This window comes from Bombina bombina, chromosome 3 (assembly GCF_027579735.1).
Source record: "Bombina bombina isolate aBomBom1 chromosome 3, aBomBom1.pri, whole genome shotgun sequence".
Lineage (NCBI taxonomy): Eukaryota > Metazoa > Chordata > Amphibia > Anura > Bombinatoridae > Bombina > Bombina bombina.
Window position 1 is genome coordinate 617215166 of NC_069501.1, and position 21264 is coordinate 617236429.

The following is a 21264-nucleotide window of genomic DNA, read 5'->3' on the forward strand; positions in this document are numbered from 1 at the left end:
AGGTCTCAGAGTACAAATAAAAATATCAATTTAAAAATACAAAGAAGGTTGGGGAGTACAATGGGCTCACACAGTGATTTTATTTAGCAAGTTGACACTGGAAGAATATAAAAGCATTAGTTAACTAAGGCTTAACTGATATTACGAGTTACACTTTTAGCTACATTGGCAAGCATATTTACTTATGTGTATACTCTGGGTCTAAATATTTGCTTATAGACTTTAAATGTTATAGGAAATTGGTATATGCAGATTATAATTAACGGGCAATGGGTGGGAATTAACAATATGGTATCCTAAAGCTGATTATAACTTTTTGCATTTCAATAGTGCTGCAGTATAAATGCTGGCAACTTATTGCAGCGTTAAGATTGAATAAATTGTATTATTTCAACATCAAAATAGATTTGGTTAATACAATTGCAACACCAATACTCTAGCAGTCACTCAATGCATTTAGTTGTTATCTTTAACTATTGTTTTAGCTACTATTTAACAGAATGACCATGGATTAACAACCACATCCTAGGCCGTTTAAAGGGACAGCACTCATTCAAATCCTGTCCTCTGTACTTATTTAAGTACCAATCATGCATAATTTGCCACCATTTTTTAATTGTCTTTATAAAAGTTATATTTTAATACTTACTCTGCCTAGTATAACTTCTCATATATAACAGTCTCACACTGATACAATTGTAAAATGTTACATTAAGTACACATCACCTATACCCAGAGCATTATATTTATAAGTTAAATAAATTATTCACTACTAGGTATTTCAACAAGTGATGTTGTGCTATTAGTTTTTTCTTTACAAAGAACATTTTCCCCTGTATAAAGAACAATGGAATATTAAATATTTACAGTAAATACACATTAAAACATATTATCACATATTATTATTTAATTATTATTTAGACACACACACACACACACACATATATATATATATATATATATATATATATACACACACACAATTGTCCTTTGCAGTCAAATATATGGCTATATACCATATACCTTTGAACCCTTATCAGTGTATACATGAGTGTAACTGTTTATATTAATTTATTTATTTTGTTTGGTGCAACTTTTATTTTAGCCCTAACCCTTTACGTGAGACCTTCAGTCGCTCTAACTTGATGCTCGTTTACTTTCAACTTGTAATACAAGTACAAATGAACATGGGGCGTGATATTGCTATATTGCGCGCTTGATACATTCAATGCACCACTTGCATATATAAAAAAATGCACTACCTTGCAAATTCAGGGAATTCACCTTGCAAATTCAGGGAAGCTGGCACCTTTGGGATTTGAAAATTCTACAGTAAGGAATAGCATACATCTGCAACCCTTCTTGAACTACCACCGGTTCTTGAATGAGGATCCAACATTTGTTCAGGTTTCTACTGTTTCTCAGTTTCTTATGTATAATATCCATTCTTTGAGGATGTTGATCATGAAACAAATGACTAAATTCTAGTTTTATAGTCCAGCTTACATGCTAGTTTTACTACAAAAAAAGGGAAAAAAATGTGTTAAAAGGATATTCATATTAATGGCCATATCACATAAAAATTTAGCAATGGTTTAAAACATATTTGTCTCACTGTAAAATAATGTAATCTTGAATATGTATCGACAGTGTATGTAATTATAATATTTAACCACTTTTTATCAATGATCGAAATAAAACCCGTTGTTGATGGTGGATTTGGACTGCATTATAAAATTACAAACTATAATTCTTTGCACTAGCTAAGTAATTTTTTTAAGTTTAGGTTTGATGTCTAAACAGACATGGAACAACATACTGTCCATGGCACTAAAATGATAAAAATGTTATAGCTACGTTACTTTTGCTATATTTATTTATTGCATAACAAACAGAGCTCGTTCTAATCTTTTGTACACATCGCTAGTGTCTTGTGCATTCCAAAACACTTGAAATTCCACTTAATAAATATTTCCCTATATGTTTTAAGTAGCTTTTTTGGAATGTTTGTTAAATGTTGCTATTCACATTTATTTTAAAACATGAAAACTATTATTTTGACTCAACAAAGGAAATATATTTTCAGTTGACTGAAACATGAACCATAGTTCATCAAATGTGGAACAACTGTAAAGTGTTATATTCTTGTTTTAGTTTTCCTAACTTACAGCTAGATTACAAGTATTCAACGCTATAGGTAAATTAATGACTGCCACAAAAGCGGCATTATTTCACCTCCCTATAGCGCTGCTATTACAAGTTTGTAAAAAGCAGGCTTGTGCGGGTGATGTGGTGGCATTGAGCTCCATACCGCACCCAAATACAAGCGCTGCTTTGACGTGCTCGTGCACGATTTCCCTCGTGCACGATTTCCCCATAGACATCAATGAGGAGAGCCGGCAAAAAAGAAGCCTAACACCTGCAATCACGGAAACAAAAGCTCCGTAATGCAACCCCATTGATGTCTATGTGGAAAGAAAAAGTTATGTTTAAACCTAACAACCTAACATAAAAACCACATCTAAACACCCCTAATCTGCCGCCCCCGACATCACCGCCACCTACATAATGTTATTAACCCCTAGAGGACTATTTAACAATGGTCTGTTGGACCTGATCTGACAGTGCGGATCAGGTCCGACAGACCTCGCTAAATGCGGAGAGCAATACGCTCTCCATATTCAGCATTGCACCATCAGCTCACAAGAGCTGCTGGTGCAACGCCGCCCCCTGCAGATTCGCGGCCAATCGGCCACCAGCAGGGAGGTGTCAATCAACCCGAATATACTCAATCGGGTTGATTTGTGGCGATGTCTGTCCGCCTGCTCAGAGCAAGCGGACAGGGTTATGGAGCAGCGGTCTTTTCAGGCTCACCAGAAACATGGGCCCTCAAGCTCCATCCGGAGCTTGATTAATGAGCCCTCTAATCTGCCGCCCTTAACATCGCCGCCACCTAAATAAAACTATTAACCCCTAATATATCTGCTGTCCCTAACATCGCCGCCACCTACATTACAGTTATTAAACCCTAATCTGCCGGCCCCAATGTCACCCCCACTATACTAAAGTTATTAACCCCTAAACCTCTGGCCTCCAACATCACTAACACTAAATAAATATATTAACCCCTAAACCTAACCCTAACGCAACCCTAAGCCGAAGTCTAACCCTAACATCCCCTAACTTAAATATAATTAAAATAAAGCTAAATAAACCTTACAATTATTACCTAAATAATTCCTATTTAAAACTAAATACTTACCTGTGAAATAAAACCTAAGCTAGCTACAATGTAACTAATAGTTACATTGTAGCTATCTTAGGTTTTATTTTTATTTCACAGCTAAGTTTGTATTTAGGTAGACTAGTTAGTAAATATTTATTAACTGTTTAATAACTACCCAGTTAAAATAAATACAAAGTTACCTGTAAAATAAAACCTAAGATGCCTTACACTAAAAACTAACATTACAATAAAATAAATTAAATGATTAAAATACAATTTTCTAAATTACAAAAAAAAAAATAAACACTAAATTACAAAAACTAAAAAAACACATTATCAAAAATAAAAATGAATTACTCCTAATCTAAGCCCTATCAAAATAAAAAAGCCCCGCCCCCAAAATAAAAAAAACCCAAGCCTACACTTAACTGCCAATGGCCCTTAAAAGGGCCTTTTGTGGGGCATTGCCCCAAAGAAATCAGCTTTTTTACCTGTAAAAAAAATTACAAACACCCCCCAACAGTAAAACCCACCACCCAACCAACCAACTCCCCAAATAAAAACCTATCTAAATAAACCTAAGCTAACCATTTTTCACTCATAATACCAAACTCATAATCTAGCTGTTAGCTATCAAATCTCAGCTGTACAAAGCTACAGCTCTGATGTAATGGTATTCTAATCCTACAATAACTGTTTCCATTGGTGATAAACTTTATTAACTTTCTTAACTCCATTGGCCTACATAATCTCCTATCACAACTCCTTTAAAGGGACAGTCTAGTCAAAACTAAACTTTCATGATTCAGATAAGGCATGCAATTTTAAACAACTTTCCAATTTACTTTTATCATCAAATTTGCTTTGCTCTCTTGGGGCGAGATTACATATTTTCTCATTTATTGTCATTTTAAATAGCTGTGTTTGCATGTTGAAACCGTCATCTTTTCTAAAAAGTTCACTACTACATTAATAGTTACTACTCGAGTCACAGTACTTTCACTACTACATTAATAGTTACTGGAAAGTTATGTAAGCAAGATCCAGCAGAAGAAATGAAACTCGCACTGGGGAGTTAGAGAGTTACTATGGGCTAGATTAAGTGGACTGCTAATTTAACGTGCGCCCTTAAGCGGGCAAATTCGCCTGTTAAATAACCAGCCATTATGAGTGACTGGTTAATGTTACCATGAGCTCGAGGTAGCAAATTTCGCTCCGAAAATTAAACAGAGGTTAATTTATAAAATTGCCCCCAAAATAATTAAAATTTTGAACTGTTAAGAAATAGTCAGAAATAGTTTTAATTCAAAGAGACAAGTAAATATGCCTAGCTTTATAATCAAATTGAAGATTGCTGCCCCTTTTTCTACAGTTAAATTATGAAAAAATGCTGTAATTTTCCAGATTCAGCCTTTTTTTCTTTCACCTTAATTCATAAAAGCCTTTGAAATTCAAGGTTTCTAAAAAGCTTGCTACAGCTAATGGTTATATTTAGGTTATAAGAAAACTAGATGGGAATTCTGCTTATAAGTAAAATGCCCCAATGCATAAATCTGTACAAAAGACTTCAAATATATACATTATTCGCAAAACCTTTTAACTCTCATCACATAAAAGAATATGTGTGAATTGTTTGTTAAATGTTGTGTTTCTTACTTTTGATAGATATGCAATTTACAATTAAGTTATTTTTTTCCAGTTTATTTAATTTAGCTGATAATATGCAGCAGCTGTATTTATGGGCTAATAACTATTTGAGGCAAGGTGTCTATGTGTATCTTAATACAAAACAGAAAAAACATATATAAAATAAAATAAAAATATATATTGTCAGGGTTTCTGTGAAGTAACCTTGAATAAACTACAGATTTATCATAAATTCTAATATTTCATTTTCAGCTAAAATCTAATTTGATATGAGTTGGTCTTACTATAGCTCCAACCCCCTTTTTCCTGATTACAATACATCCAAATGGGTACAAAGGGAAACAAATTGGTTCAATTAGTGAAGGTAGTTTATTTCAAAGAGATGTTTGATTTCCTGACCTTTCCTCTATGAATAAAAGGTTATCAGGTAATGGCCCCTGTAAATAAACAGACATGGTTTGTCTGTTGGAAAAATTCCTTTGAGGCTTAAGTATATGCAAGCGTTAATTACCCCTGCTGTGTTGAATCCACGAATTCTAGACGTTACGTTTAGATGAAGATGAGCTAAGCAGAAACACATGTTGCATTGTAACTTTTAAATTCATTTTAAAGTACAACTTGTATAATTTTCAATATTGTATACAAATGTGTATTTGTGGATCTAAGAGAAAAATGCCTAACAGTAACAAATTAATGCCTAGATTATGAGTTGTGCGGTAACAGGGGTGCAGTGCTAACTTGCAGTTTATTCTCACCGCTCACTTACCTGCAGCGCTGAAATTACGGGGTTTTATCAACCCAGCGTTAACAGGCAAGAAGTGAGCGTAGAGCAAAATTGCTCTCCACACTGCACTCCAATACCAGTGCTGCCTAAGTGAGTGGTAAGATGGTAATACATGCTCATGCACGATTTCCCCATAGACATCAATGGGGAGAGCCATCTAAGAGAAAAAGTCTAACACCTGCAAAAAAGCAGCGTAAAACTCAGTAACGCAGCCCCATTGATTCCTATGGGGAAACACATTTTATGTTTACACCTAACACCCTAACATGAACCCCGAGTCTAAACACCCCTAATCTTACACTTATTAACCCCTAATCTGCCGCCCCCGACATCGCCACCACCTACATTATATTTATTAACCCCTAATCTGCTGCTCCGGACATCGCCGCCACCTACATTATACTTATTAACCCCTAATCTGCTGCCCCCAACATCGCCAACACCTATATTATGTTTATTAACCCCTAATTTGCTGCCCACAACATTGCCGACACCTACATAATCTTATTAACCCCTAATCTGCTGTCCCCAACGTCGCCACCACTATACTAAATTTATTAACCCCTAAGCCTAAGTCAAACCCTAGCCCTAACACCCCCTAACTTAAATATAATTAAAATAAATATAAATGAAACCTACTATTATTACCTAAATTATTCCTATTTAAAACTAAATACTTACCTGTAAAATAAACCCCAAGCTAGCTACAATATAACTAATAGTTACATTGTATCTAGCTTAGGGTTTATTTTTATTTTACAGGCAAATTTGTATTCAAGACATCCGGCGCGGAGCATCCTCTTCCAACGACGTCTTCTTGCTGAATGAAGGTACCTTTAAATGACGTCATCCAAGATGGCGTCCCTTAGATTCCGATTGGCTGATAGAATTCTATCAGCCAATTGGAAATTAAGGTTGAAAAAATCCTTTTGGCTGATGCAATCAGCCAATAATATTGAGCTTGCATTCTATTAGCTGTTCCAATCAGCCAATAGAATGCAAGCTCAATCCTATTGGCTGATTGGATCAGCCAATAGGATTGAAGTTCAATTCTCTTGGCTGTTTGCATCAGCCAATAGGATTTTTTCAACCTTAATTCCGATTGGCCGATAGAATTCTATCAGCCAATCAGAATCTAAGGGACGCCATCTTGGATGATGTCATTTAAAGGTACCTTCATTCAGCAAGAAGATGTCATTGGAAGAGGATGCTCCACGCCGGATGTCTTGAAGATAGAAGATGTCGTCTGGATGAAGACTTCTGCCCATCTGGAGGACCAATTCTGCCGGCTTTGTTGAGGACATCTTGCTACTTGGATGAACACTTCTACCGGTAAGTGAATCTTCGGGGGTTAGTGTTAGAATTTTTTAAGGGTGTATTGGGTGTTTGTTTTTTTTAGGTTAGGGCTTTGGGCTGCAATAAAGCTAAATGCCCTTTTAAGGGCAATGCCCATCCAAATGCCCTTTTCAGAGCAATGGGGAGCTTAGGTTTTTTTAGTTAGGGTTTTATTTGGGGGGTTGGTTGTGTGGGTGGTGGGTTTTACTGTTGGGGGGGTTGTTTGTATTTTGTTTTACAGGTAAAAGAGCTGATTTCTTTTGGGTAATGCCCCGCAAAAGGCCCTTTTAAGGGCTATTGATAGTTTAATTTAGGCTAGTTTTTTATTTTTTATTTTGGGGGGCTTTTTTATTTTGATAGGGCTCTTAGATTAGGTGTAATTAGTTTAAATATCTTGTAATTTGTTTTTTATTTTCTGTAATTTAGTGTTTGTTTGTTTTTGTAATTTAGCAAATTTTATCTAATTTATTTAATTGTATTTAATTTAGGTAAGTTATTTAATTGTAGTGTAGTGTTAGGTGTTAGTGTAACTTAGGTTAGGTTTTATTTTACAGGTAAATTTGTATTTATTTTAGCTAGGTAGTTATTAAATAGTTAATAACTATTTAGTAACTATTCTACCTAGTTAAAATAAATACAAATTTGCCTGATTAGGGGTTAATAAATGTAGGTAGGTGGCGGCGATGTTAGGGATGGCAGATTAGGGGTTAATAATATTTAACTAATGTTTGTGGCATTTTAGGGGTTAATAAGTTTATTATAGTGGCGGCGATGTCTGGAGTGGCAGATTAGGGGTTAACATTTTTATTATAGTGTTTGCGATGCGGGAGGGCCTCGGTTTAGGGGTTAATAGGCATTTTATGGGTGTTAGTGTACTTTTTAGCACTTTAGTTATTAGTTTTATGCTACAGCTTTGTAGCGTAAAACTCATAACTACTTACTTTAAAATGCGTTAGGAATATTGGTGGTAGAGGGTGTCATTTTTTTTACCTCTCAGGACAAACTCGTAATACCGGCGCTATGCAAGTCCCATAAAAAAAGACTATACGCAATTTACGTAAGTTGATTTGCGGTAAGGCCAAAAAAGTGTGTGGTACACCTATACCAGCGGGCGTAAAAAAGCAGCGTTAGGACCTGATAACGCTGTTTTTTTATCTTAATGCAAAACTCGTAATCTAGCTATAAATAAGTATTTGCTGAACTTAATAAGTAACTGTATAGTAAATAGAAATAGATAAGTCTGAGAGATTGTCTGTTTGGATAATATTAAATATGAAATTAATTGAGTATAAATTCATATAAGTTAACATTCTCCACACCCAGACTATATTAACAACATATATGTATATGTATTGATCTGAAACTTACTATATTGGATAAATGTCTGCTGTATTGAATAATAGCTGCATTAATAGATGTATAAGTGTTTGACATTTTTAACAACATTATGTCTTTCATTTCAGACCTATATCTGGTTTTTCATGCATTCAAAATTTATTTATAAATATGCAATATACTGTATTCCTATTAAGATACAATATAATGCCAGGAGGTTGAATGCTATGATTCTGTGAAGAAAAATAATTAACAGTAAACTGCTTATTAATATGATTACTAGAAGTATAATCATATATAATATTAAAATAATCAGAGAAAATGACACTATATGGTCCCATATACTGTATGTTGGCCAGATAAGTTTCTTAATACAGAAAATAGTAAGTATATTAAATAAACATTTTAAAGGTTAGATAGTAAACAGCAGCAGTATTGATAGCAATACTACATTTCTGGTTGTCTACTGCCATCTAGTGGTTTATGCAGGAATTGCAGCCAAGTGAAATTGTAGTATTGAATAGCCATATGTTCCCAGCAAGCCAATCAACTGTTTCAGCACCTAGGTCCAATGGAAAGACAAGCATCTGTTAAGGGCGTTTCCAACATTCACCAATGATTACAAAAAAGGGAGGGGCCTATCACTTAAAAATCTCAGGCATAGGAGAAATAAAAGGTCTTTGCTGCTGAATTTTGACTGTAAAACTATTGAATTGGAAACCAGTCTCTATAAAGCAAATCTGGGCCTAACTTTCATCCATATTGCAAAATATTTCTCATATTTTATGAGGTGAAATGGGACTTATCAGAGAAAGCTGAGACATTCAATTGGTTCATGTGGTGACGTATGACTGTTCTATATTTTAATATTTTAAACAAAGGTATTTGGTAACTACAACTAGATTGCAGTTAGTAATTTTAAAAGGGCACAATTTGAATTTTAAGCTCATGTTCATAGCCCTGTGTAGTTTAGTCATATTTAGTGCTAAATAATTTATATTTGCAACTATATACATATTTTAGAATTGGCCTTATTGTAGCTAAATAATATTTATTTCAGATCAGATAAATTGGCATATAAATTGGCTGTATATTGTTTGACTAGGCACTGTTAAATTTAGCGGTTCATATTCTGGTATTTTATTGTGATATTTTAATGTGATTCATTGTGAATATGGTAAATTGTAAAGGTATTTTTTTATGATCTTTGTATAGAATATTGTAACAGCTTAAGTGTTTATCATTTGATTCCTAATATGGTTTCTATAAATATAATTCAATGTGTTTATAACTTTAACTGATCTTAAAGAATTTAGGAATAAATATTGATTTTAATGTTTTCTTATATGCATTTTAATTGGAGGTTATTTTAAAGAATAATTAAATAATTATTAAATAAATTGTATTGTAACCCTGCTATATACTGGCATATTATCTGGAGGCACTGCTAGAAGATTATTATATTTATCATATTGATATAACATATTTTGTAGTAAATAGAGATTATTATCGAGAAGAAAGAGATTTTTTTTTAATTTAATTTTTTTATTTTATTATTATTAATATTTCAAAATTGATATTAATATTTTGAAATCATTTATTTTTTCTTCTCTCTCTTGTTGGTCAAAATTGTATTAGCATTTTAAATTTAACCAAATACTAAGCAAATATAATAATGTCTGTCACTAGAAGTGAATCAATTGAATCTATACATAGTGTTGAAATATGCTCCCCAAAATCGCCTGTTAGGCAGAAACGCTTAAAACAGAAGCCATTACTCACCTTAAGAATAGATTAACTATCAAGGGAGAATTAGGCGCTTACATTAAGATGCTGAAGACTAATGCCAAAAATATTGCAAATAATATATGGTGTGGCGAAAGCGAAATATTTCAAGGGCTGTTAAAATTGGGCCAACCTCAAAAGCAGAGGAAACGCGACAAAATAATTTTCAAAACTTGGGGTCTGCTCATCTATGTGAACGATGAAATGTACAATAAAATTGAAGTACAAAATTCATAATTGGAGCAACTGAGGGGTAAAAGTTATACTTTAAGGTAAATGAGGAAGAGGCAGAATGAGTCCAGGATAAAATTGATGAGTTTGCCTAAAACATGGCCACCTTACAAAAATATAACCAGAGTTTAGTAGCTCAGATAGAAGATTTGCATAAGCAACATACACAAAGCCAAAGAGAGTTAAGTGGTTTAAAAAGGCTGTATAATCATAATGAAAAACCCTCTATTAGCAATGAGGATAATTTTAAATAATTTAAAGAATATATAAGAAATGAACTGCAGAACTTTAGGGAAGAATTTAAACAAAGGGCCCCTATTGGGTCAGAAATACACTTTCCAAAGAGACAGTCACCTCATGTTATAAATTCAGGGAACTGCTATACCTCAGATGAGGAGGGAAGCTCAAGTAGTGAGTCAGAGGGCGGAGCTAGCTACCCAAATAGCCCACGTAGTACTAATGTACGTAGGGGTCTCCCCATAGTAAAAGGGCAGATAGGGAATGCTACAACCATAACAAGAAGGTCCCTAGGAAAGCCCAAGATATGTCTAATAAGGTATATGATACCCCTAAAATAACTACTTTCTTAAGGGATGCAGTACCTACATTTTCCAAATACAGAACCACTTCTATAATTGACCACTTAGAGAACTATGAAAATGCTTGATCCATAATGAATGTTACTAGTGAGCAGTCAAAAATTTAATTTCTGCCCTGGGTATTTGAGGGTAAACTTCACAAATTCTTTGCTTCACTAAAGGATATGAATATTCATTCCTGGAATGAAACGCAAAATCAGTGCAAAAAAGAATTTGGGAAATATTGCACCAAAACCGCAGGGAAAATAGCTGTATATGGTTTAAAATGTGGTGCAATTCAAAGCCCTATAGAAGTCCTTTCTGTACTAAAAAATGCATACAGTATGGCAGAAGATCACCCATATTTGAAAGCTCAGAATTTGTAAATTTATTTTTCGAAAGCATTGCCCGCGCACATTAAAATTAATTTACCTAGACATTTTGATGAGCACTGCTAATTGGACTGGTTGATCAAGGAGAGTACAAAGTTATACTCTATTCAGCAGTCTGGTGAACAGGGGGTTAAAAAGGAACCAAGGCCCAGCCCTAAAATTGTTGCAGAAACTAGGGTGTCACCTAGCCCCTTCAATTTGGAGTCTAAAAAGAAAACCTATGCGGAGGTGGCCCAAGAAAACAGGCCATCCCCACAAAGTTTTAACTCTGCCCCTCCCCCAACACAGGCTGAGCTGCAGAGACAATATACTCAAAATGGGGTGCATAGCCAGGTAAATAATTATCCACAAAGAGATGAATACTCACAAGGAAATCGGTATCCCAATAAAAATAAATACCAAAAGTGGTGAAAATACTCTCAGGGTAACCAGACACCCCAAGTAAATAGTGCTCCCCAAGACTTTAACGCTGAACAAGTTGAACCCCAAAGACAACCACGTCAAAATAGGAACAATAGCTATAATTCTGAGGGATCCCAACGATCCAGGAATCAATACTCTGGGACATCAAAAAATTGGTCCATGGGTAAAGATGTCCATTCAAGTGGGCCAACTCAGTATCAGTAGTCAAGTAAGTCAATTATGTACACTATTTACTAATATGAGTCAAGCTTTGATGGCTCAGAACCCTAATAATCCTTTTTTAGGGGTACAGCCAGTGGCCAGCAGTGGGCTATAATACTGCGGTATTATCTGAAAGAGAGGGAAGAGATATACCAAATAAAATGATACATGTCAATAATGGTACTAATCATGTTCTCTCCCTACAGACCGGAAACGGATGATTTAGCAGTGATGACGAGCAACCTCTGCCTGGAAGCTCTAACAAATCTCTTCCCTTGCAGTTTCACCTTATTCCCACAGAGGAAGTACACAGGAACCCTGTCAACCCTATTTTAGAGAAGAGAACCGGTAAGGATGAGAATTCTTCTGCATCAGGTAACATGGCGTATTCAGGTAACTCGTGGCAAAGCCCACAGATGTGTAATCATGCCAATTTTATGTGTGAAATGGTAGAAACTGCAGGGAGATATTATGTATTAGCTGAGCTCCAGGATTCAGTTTCCAACCCTATCATGGGATTAATTGATACTGGATCTCAAGCAATTATTTTATCCCACAGATACTACACACAGCTAAATGAGATAACACCCCACAAATCTAAAATAAAAGAATTTGATGGTTCACTAATACTTGTTGGGGGTGACTCTCTCAAAGTCTACGGTATGGCATGGTTAAAACTAAGGCTTGGGAACAGGGTAATAAGACACCCTGTCATTATAGTGGCTCTGCCAACTGATCGTTTGATAATTGGTAGTGATCTCCTGAAGCGATTCAGCACCAAAATTGATTGCATAAATAATGTAATTTGGTCACAAGTAAAAAGGCCTATTAATTATGAGCAGTCCGGGAATATCTTGCACCCGACATAACTGTCACATGGTGGAAAAGAAGCCAGATGCTGTGGAGATTCATTTCAGGAACGACTCTATACCTGAAATCACTATACTACAAATAGATGATCAGACTCCTTTAAGTGGCTCTGATGGTAATACTTTTAAAATTTCACCTGGAAAGATAGCAAATATTTACTTAGACGGCAATGTATTAACCATATACCTCCACAAGGGGGACCCTAAATCCCCTAAAGGGGAGATCATTCGCAATTCCTTACAGAAATTGCAAAAGTTAAAGAGGATCTAGTTATCCCTATGCAAGTGCATGACCTTGGGAAAACCAAGTATGCCAAATTGAGCTTAAAACAGGAAGCTAGCTATATAAGCGAAGGCTTATTAGCGCATATAGCTGAACCTAAGGTGATTAAATATCTTTCTCTCCAAGACTACTGTGTCCATGGCCTGGATGACAGGTATGAAAGCTTTAATATCACAGCTAAATGTTTATTATCTATCTCTATAGGTAATAAATCAGCAAAGCATCTGTTTTTAGTTTTAAATACTCCCCATAATCAAATATATATTGGCAACGATCTCTTGCATAAATATGCCATACAAATTGATTTGATTAACTTTTGCCTCTGGAGCAGGTTAAAAGGGGACCCTGAAGTATTTCAGGATGAAAATGCAGCCCTGTAATCAAACCAGCAATTGCCATATGCTGTGAATATGCAGGTGTCTAACAATGTTGTAATCCCTGCTGGGGCTGATAAATTCCTCTTATCCTTACAGGTAAAGAAAGGTCAGAAATTAAAAACTTATGAAACACTAATTTGCCTCTCTCATAGAATGCAAAATTTGGGTATAACAATGACCCATACTCCTATGGTAAATATTGGAACAATACATGTTATTGTGCATAACATGACCCCACAGGATATCACCTTATCCAAGGGAACTACCATAGGATATGCGCTGTAATCAAGTTAATACACTTTTGGATTCCAGAATAATGTAATTGGGCTAATACCTGAAGGGTACTTAACTGAAGAACAATTAATAGAACAATCCTTTGCATCTAATCCAGAGGGACTATTTACAATTCAGTCTATTTATCCCTTTAGCTCAGAGGAAGGCATCTGTAAAATTGAAGAAGCCTCTCTAGTATTTGATCAGCCGATCAAAGAACAAGTATACCCCAATACTCAGAGTCATGGGGCAATATAAATTATAATCAAGGGGATCTCCCCTCTAGGTTGGAAGAAGCCTATGAAACAGCCTGAAGTCTTTCCAGGATTTCAGCAATTAGTCGAAGAGCAAATCTCCTTAGCTAATAGCTGTTCCATTGATGATGAATGCCAACAGCTGATGGATTACAAGGATATTTTTGCTAGGGATTCTTATGACTGTGGGACTACAGACTTGCACATTGCAAGAATCCAAACAGATCCCAATGCACCACCTGTCTTTGTTAAACAATACAGACTTCCTTAAAAACTAATGACCTAGGTCACCAGAGGGCGCTCAATATTCACCACATATAAGATTGTATATACATATTAACAACCCAAACTCGCAACAATAGTATCTGCTTAGACAAAACTAAATAACCCAACAATCATACAATAACAAATATTGAGAATGGAAAGGGGAACCTCATTAAATGGTGTTTGATTCAATGTCCATATGTGGTTTTTCACAGTTTCTAATGTGAATTCCTTGAAGTCCTAAAGATCCCGGTCGGTCCCAAGGTAGAATCACTTGAGGCACTTTCCCACCAGGGAAGAGCCAGAGAGAGCCAGCTGGTCAGCTCTGAGTGCCAGCCCGCTTCCACAAGCACACTGGTGTGCTGTGCCAAAGTGTGAGTACCCTGTGTACGAAATATTTGGAGTGTGTGCTGACTTTATACCGATTGATACAGACTTCCTTAAGCCTCATATGATTCTCTTGCAGAAATCATAAGGAGCTTGGAAGAAAGAGCTATTATCCAACAGGTGCATAGCTCTTATAACAATCCTATTCTAGGTATTCTTAAGCCCAATGGACAATGGCATTTGTGTGCTGACTTAAGACGCTAAACAAATGAGTGTACATATCTGGCTGGCCTGTGCCATATATTGACCAGTGCCTAGCACAGATGCAGGGATCTAAAATATTCACTGCCATTGATTGTGCACAGGGATATTGGACCATAAAGGTACATGAGGAGGACAACTATAAGTTTGCATTCTCGTTCCAAAAGGTCCAGTATGCATTCCAAAGGCTCCCATTTGGATACATAAATTCAAGACATGGAAAGGGCACCTTATCTTATGTTGATGATGTTTTAATCAAAAGCACAGACTTTGAAAAACACATCACTGAACTTAAACTTGTCCTCAGCCAACTTAAAAGGGCAGTTGTCAAATTATCCCTACAAAAAGCTCAATGGTGCCACTCTCGTGTAAACTTCTTTGGACATGAAGTTACCTCTGAAGGATTAAATCCGCAGAAGAAAAAGGTGGAAGCTATAATAAATTCTAAAAACCCAACTAACTTAACGGAATTAAGATCATTCCTGGGTATGACAAATTATTCTTGCAAATTTATTGATAATTATGCAGAATTAGCTAAACCACTGCTACTTCTTCTATAGAAGGATGTGAAATGGCACTGGAGTGAGGCTCAAGAGACAGCCATCAGAGAGCTGAAGAGAAAGCTCACTCAAGCACCTTGCTTAGCACACCCTGAAGGTGGTAAACCTTTCTATTTAGAAACAGGTTACACAGATATAAGCACGAGTGCTGTTTTATACCAAAAGCATGATAATTTAAGCAAAGTCATTGCTTATGTGAGTAAAACTTTATCCCCAGTAGAAATAAAATTTAGCGATTGCGAAAAAGCCCTTTTATCTACTGTATGGGCTCTACAAAATTTCCGCAGCTATATACAGGGTGAGAAAATTATTGTAGAAACGGCCCACCAGCCTTTGCTATATCTGTAAAGTGAGAGGATAAGAAATGGAAATTTGGCTAATAGCCGCATAATGGCTTGGACTCTTTCCTTACAAGGCTTGCCTTTAGAAATTCGCTACAAGCAAAACAAAAAGAATCAAGTCACACAGGGGCTTGCTGAGCTCCACGACTATACTGCTAAGGATCATGGGGAAGAGTTATTAGAAGATGATTTCCTGAAGGAACAGTTGCTTTCCCTATATAAAATATACAATGAGGACCATTGTCAAACATAACCTTGGGTATATGTTGATGGTTGTTCTTACCATGCCACTATTGAAAATGAGTGCAGATTAGTCACCGGCATTGGTATAACTTGGGCAAAAGGATTCCCAAACATTTCTGTAGGTTTCAACATTGGACCAAGATCCAGTCAAGTTGCAGAACTCACTGCTGTTCTAAAAACCATTGAAATGGCTATTGAACAAGGTATTAATGAATTTGTGATCATTACTGACTTATGTGCGCAACAGTTTTGTTGAATACCTGCCAACTTGGAAAAGAAATGGCATGCAGAAAACTAACAACAAACCAGTCAAACATGGCAAGTTGTTCTGCGAGATTGATAATCTAGTGGTGTCCAATGGGTTAACCATACACTGGAAGAAGACCAAGGGTCATTCCAGAATTCAAGGTCCTGATATGGAAGGCAATGATCTTGCGGAATCATTAGCCAAACAAGGAGCCATAATTGGAGAACTCCTTAATATCAACTACTTAATGGGTGCAATGCAGGTAGAAGTCATTACCAGAAACCAGGCTAAAAAACAGAGTGAGCCTAACCTGGCACAATGGAGTCAGGATTCTCCTAGTGAGGACCTGATCACTAGTCAAAAGGATGACCCCATTGTAGGCATCTTCTATAAACACATAGAAGATCCTGAAAGAAACCCCATCTCAAAAGAGGACAGTATTGGCAAAGAAGTGCTTAGAATCTTAATAAAATCCAGGTCATAATTCAAGTTACAGGATGGGTTGTTAGTTAGAACCTCCAACACTGGCATCCAACAATGGGTGGTACCTACCCAGTTCAGAGGTCTCATACTTGAACTGGCCCATGATGCTCCCACATCTGGCCATATTGGTGCCAAATTAACGTATGAAATATTGCTTGACTACGCCTTCTGGCCGCATATGTTAAAGGATGTTCAAACCTACTGTCAAGGTTGTTTAATCTGTCCACAGTTCCAACTCACGGCGCCAACGCATAGAGTGCCATTGCAGAAAAGGGGGATGGTAATGCCATGGTCAGATATAGAAATTGATTTTATTGGTCCAGTAACTAGGTCATCTAGAGGTAACAAATACATGTTAACAGTGACATGCCCATTCACTAAATGGGTAGAATGCATCAGTGCACCTAACAATAGTGCTGAAACATGTGCAGCATTGCTCATCAACCAAGTGTTTTCCAGATTTGGTTTACCCCAGAGAATTGAATCCGATCGGGGGACCCACTTCACTAGCAAAGTGATGACCAAAACGTGGAAAATACTAGGGGTCAAAAGAAAGCTCCATATTGCATATAGAGCTGCCTCAAGTGATGGCATAGAGTGTTACAACCAGTCCATTGTGAAAATCCTCAAGAAGTTTGTGAGTGAAATGGGTAAATACTGGGATGTAAAATTACCTCTAGTCCTAATGACATTAAGAGCAACTCCAATAGTGCTACTAAGATGTTACCTTTTGAATTGATGACTGGTGGAAGAATGGTTCTACCTGAGCATCTACTGTACCATACATCAGATCAGAACTTGATAAATGCTGCCAATACACATCAATATGTGGAGAACCTAAGGAAGCACCTGCAATATGCATTTGCATTTGCTCGAAGGAACATAGAAAAGTCTGCAACTGCCACTAAAACCTATTATGATCTCAAAACGTCCAAAAACAAATATAAAATAAATGATAATGTTTATCTTTATAATTTTAGAAGAGATCAGGTTAAGGAGAAGAAAATGTCTTACATCATGGAAGGGTCGTTTTGTCGTTACTGACAAAATATCTCCAGTTGCCTATAAAATTAGGATACCTAAAAATGATACTTTTATGAATAAATGGGTCCAAATTAATCAGTTGCGAGCGTGCCACCCTAGGTCCCAACTACAAGTCATAGAGGGAGAATGAAGTGTCATATCCCCAAATGCACTAAAGAATATTGTAGTTTAAAGATGCCTAGCTAATGAGCATAAGGGCCCAAAAATAATGGACTCTCTTCATAGGAGACTGTCTATGAAGCATACTGTGAGTACACTCACACTGACTTTAAGCCAATTCAAATACATGTGTCCTACATCTATTTAAAATTGGAAGGGGGAATTATGTCAGTGTATCTGTGAATTAACCTTGAATAAACTACAGGTATAGCATAAAATCTAATATTTCATTTTTAGCTAAAATCTAATTTAATATGAGTTGGTTTCACTAAAGCTCCAACCCCCTTTTTCCTGATTACAATACATCCAATTGGGTACAAAGGGAAAAAATTTGGATCAATTAGTGAAGGCAGTTTATTTCAAAGAGATGTTCACTATATGACTCTGTTTCAAGTTTGATTTCCGGACCTTTCCTCTATGTAATAAAAGGTTATCAGGTAATGGCCCCTTTAAATAAACAGACATGGTTTGTCTGTTGGAAAAATCCCTTTGAGGCTTAAGTATATGCAAGAGTTGATTACCCCTGCTGTGTTGAATCCACAAATTCTAGACAATACGTCTAGATGAAGATTAGCTAAGTAAAAACACATGTTGCATTGTAACTTTTAAATTCATTTTAAAGTACAACTTGTATAATTTTCAATATTGTATAAAAATGTGTATTTGTGGATTTAAGATAAAAATGCCTAACAGTAACATATTAAATAAGTATTTGCTGAACTTAATAAGTAACTGTATAGTAAATATAAATAGATAAGTCTGAGAGATTGTCTGTTTGGATAATATTAAATATGAAATGAGTATAAATTCATATAAGTTAACATTCTCCACACCCAGACTACATTAACAACATATATGTATATGTATTGATCTGAAACTTACTATATTGGATACATGTCTGCTGTATTGAATAATAGCTCCATTAATAGATGTATAAATGTTTGACATTTTTAACAACATTATTTCTTTCATTTCAGACCTACATCTGGTTTTTCATGCATTCAAAATTTATTTATAAATATGAAATATACTTTATTCATATTAAGATACAATATGATGCCAGGAGGTTGAATGCTATGATTCTGTGAAGAAAAATAATTAACAGTAAACTGCTTATTAATATGATTACTAGAAGTATATTCATATTTAATATTAAAATAATCAGAGAAAATGACACTATATAATCCCATATATGTTGGCCAGATAAGTTTATTAATACAGAAAATAGTAAGTATATTAAATAAACATTTTAAAGGTTAGATAGTAAACTGCAGCAGTATTGATAGCAAGACTACATTTCTGGTTGTCTACTGCCATCTAGTGGTTTATGCAGGAATTGCAGCCAAGGGAAATTGTAGTATTGATTAGCCATATGTTCCCAGCAAGCCAATCAACTGTTTCAGCTCCTAGGGCCAATGGAAAGACAAGCATCCGTTAAACACGTATCCAACATTCACCAATGATTACAAAAATGGGAGGGGCCTATCACTTTAAAATCTCAGGCATAGGAGAAAGAAAAGGTCTTTGCTGCTGAATTTTGGCTGACAAACTATTGCCTTGGAATCCAGTCTCTATAAAGCAAATCTGGGCCTTACTTTCGTCCATATTGCAAAATATCTCATATTTTATGAGGTGAAATTGGACTTATCGGAGAAAGCTGAGACACTCAATTGGTTCATGTGGTGACGTATGACTGTTCTATATTTTAATATTTTAAACATAGGTATTTGGTAACTACAACTAGATTGCAGTTAGTAATTTTAAAAGGGCACAATTTGTATTTTAAGCTCATGTTCATAGTCCTGTGTAGTTTAACTAGTCATATTTAGTGCCAAATAATTTATATTTGCAACTATATATATATTTTAGAATTTGCCTTATTGTAGCTAAATAAGATTTATTTCAGCTCAGATTAATTGGCATAGAAATTGGCTGTTAAAGTATCTTGTTATATTGTTTAACTAGGCACTGTTAAAGTTAGCAGTCCATATTCTGGTATTTTATTGTGATAGTTTAATGTGATTCATTGTGAATAAAGTAATTTACTGTAAAGGTATATTTTATGATCTTTGTATAGAATATTGTAACAACTTAAGTGTGAATCATTTGATTCATAATCTGGTTTCTATAAATATAATTTAATGTGTTTATAACTTTAATCTTAAAGAATTTAGGAATAAATATTGATTTTAATTGTTTCGTATATACATTTTATTTGTATATGCATTTTAATTGGAGGTTATTTTAAAGAATAATTATTAAATAAATTGTATTGTAACCCTGCTATATACTGACAATATGTAATACAAGAAGCCAGCACTCACTGTCCTATGAATATTCAAGCCAGGGTGCGATCCAAAGCAAAATAGATAAAACAATCCATAGAGAGCCCTCGCCATGTATTATAAAGGTGTTTAATTCGGGTAAACATTTTTGGGGCGTGACCCCGTCATCAGACAAGTGGACAAACAATAATGAAGTGCCCTTACCTAAATTTACTGGTTATATAGGGCTAAAGGTCCGCACACTATTGGCTCCCCTGTGACAGCGCCATGCCCAAGAACTGAAGTGGTCGCCAATGACGTCCGCTGCCAAGAGTGACAAGGCCGTGTGAGGCCAAAGCATTGCTATGGAAACATACACTGTTACAATGTGGCAAATGAAAAACATATACTGTGTGTATTATTAGATGTGTTAGTCAATATTGGCTGTGCGTACTAATCGTATAAAATAAATGTGTGTGTTGGAAGTGTATGTTAAAAATGTACACTGGAAAGCCGTTACGATATTGAGGCTAGTACCTAGGATTCCCAAAATAGAAATCAGAATGTCATAGGAAACCAGAAAAGAGAAGGAAAAGACAGGAAAAGGAGAGATAACATAAAATAAAATAAATAATTAATAAAAATAATAAAAATAAATGTAAATATAGATATAAATAATAATAAAAATAAAGATAGAAATCCTAAAGGGATCACAGTCTAGCTTTAGGGGCCAATGTATCAAGCTCCTTAACTTGTCCGTCTGCTCTGAGGCCACGGACAGAAATTAACCCAATGGAATACAATCAGATTGATTGACACCCCCTGCTAGTGGCCGATGGGCTGCGAATCTGCAGGGGGCGGCATTGCACAAGCAGTTCATAAGAACTGCTGGTGCAATGATAAATGCTGACGGCATTTATCGATGTGCAGCGGACATAATATGCTACATCGCATCATGTCCGCTAGCACTATAATAAATATACCCCATAGAGTCCAATTGTCTGGACAGATTCTATATCAACTAAATATTCAGTGAAAACCACCAAAATAATAAGCCTATGTTTGGGCCATTAAGGAT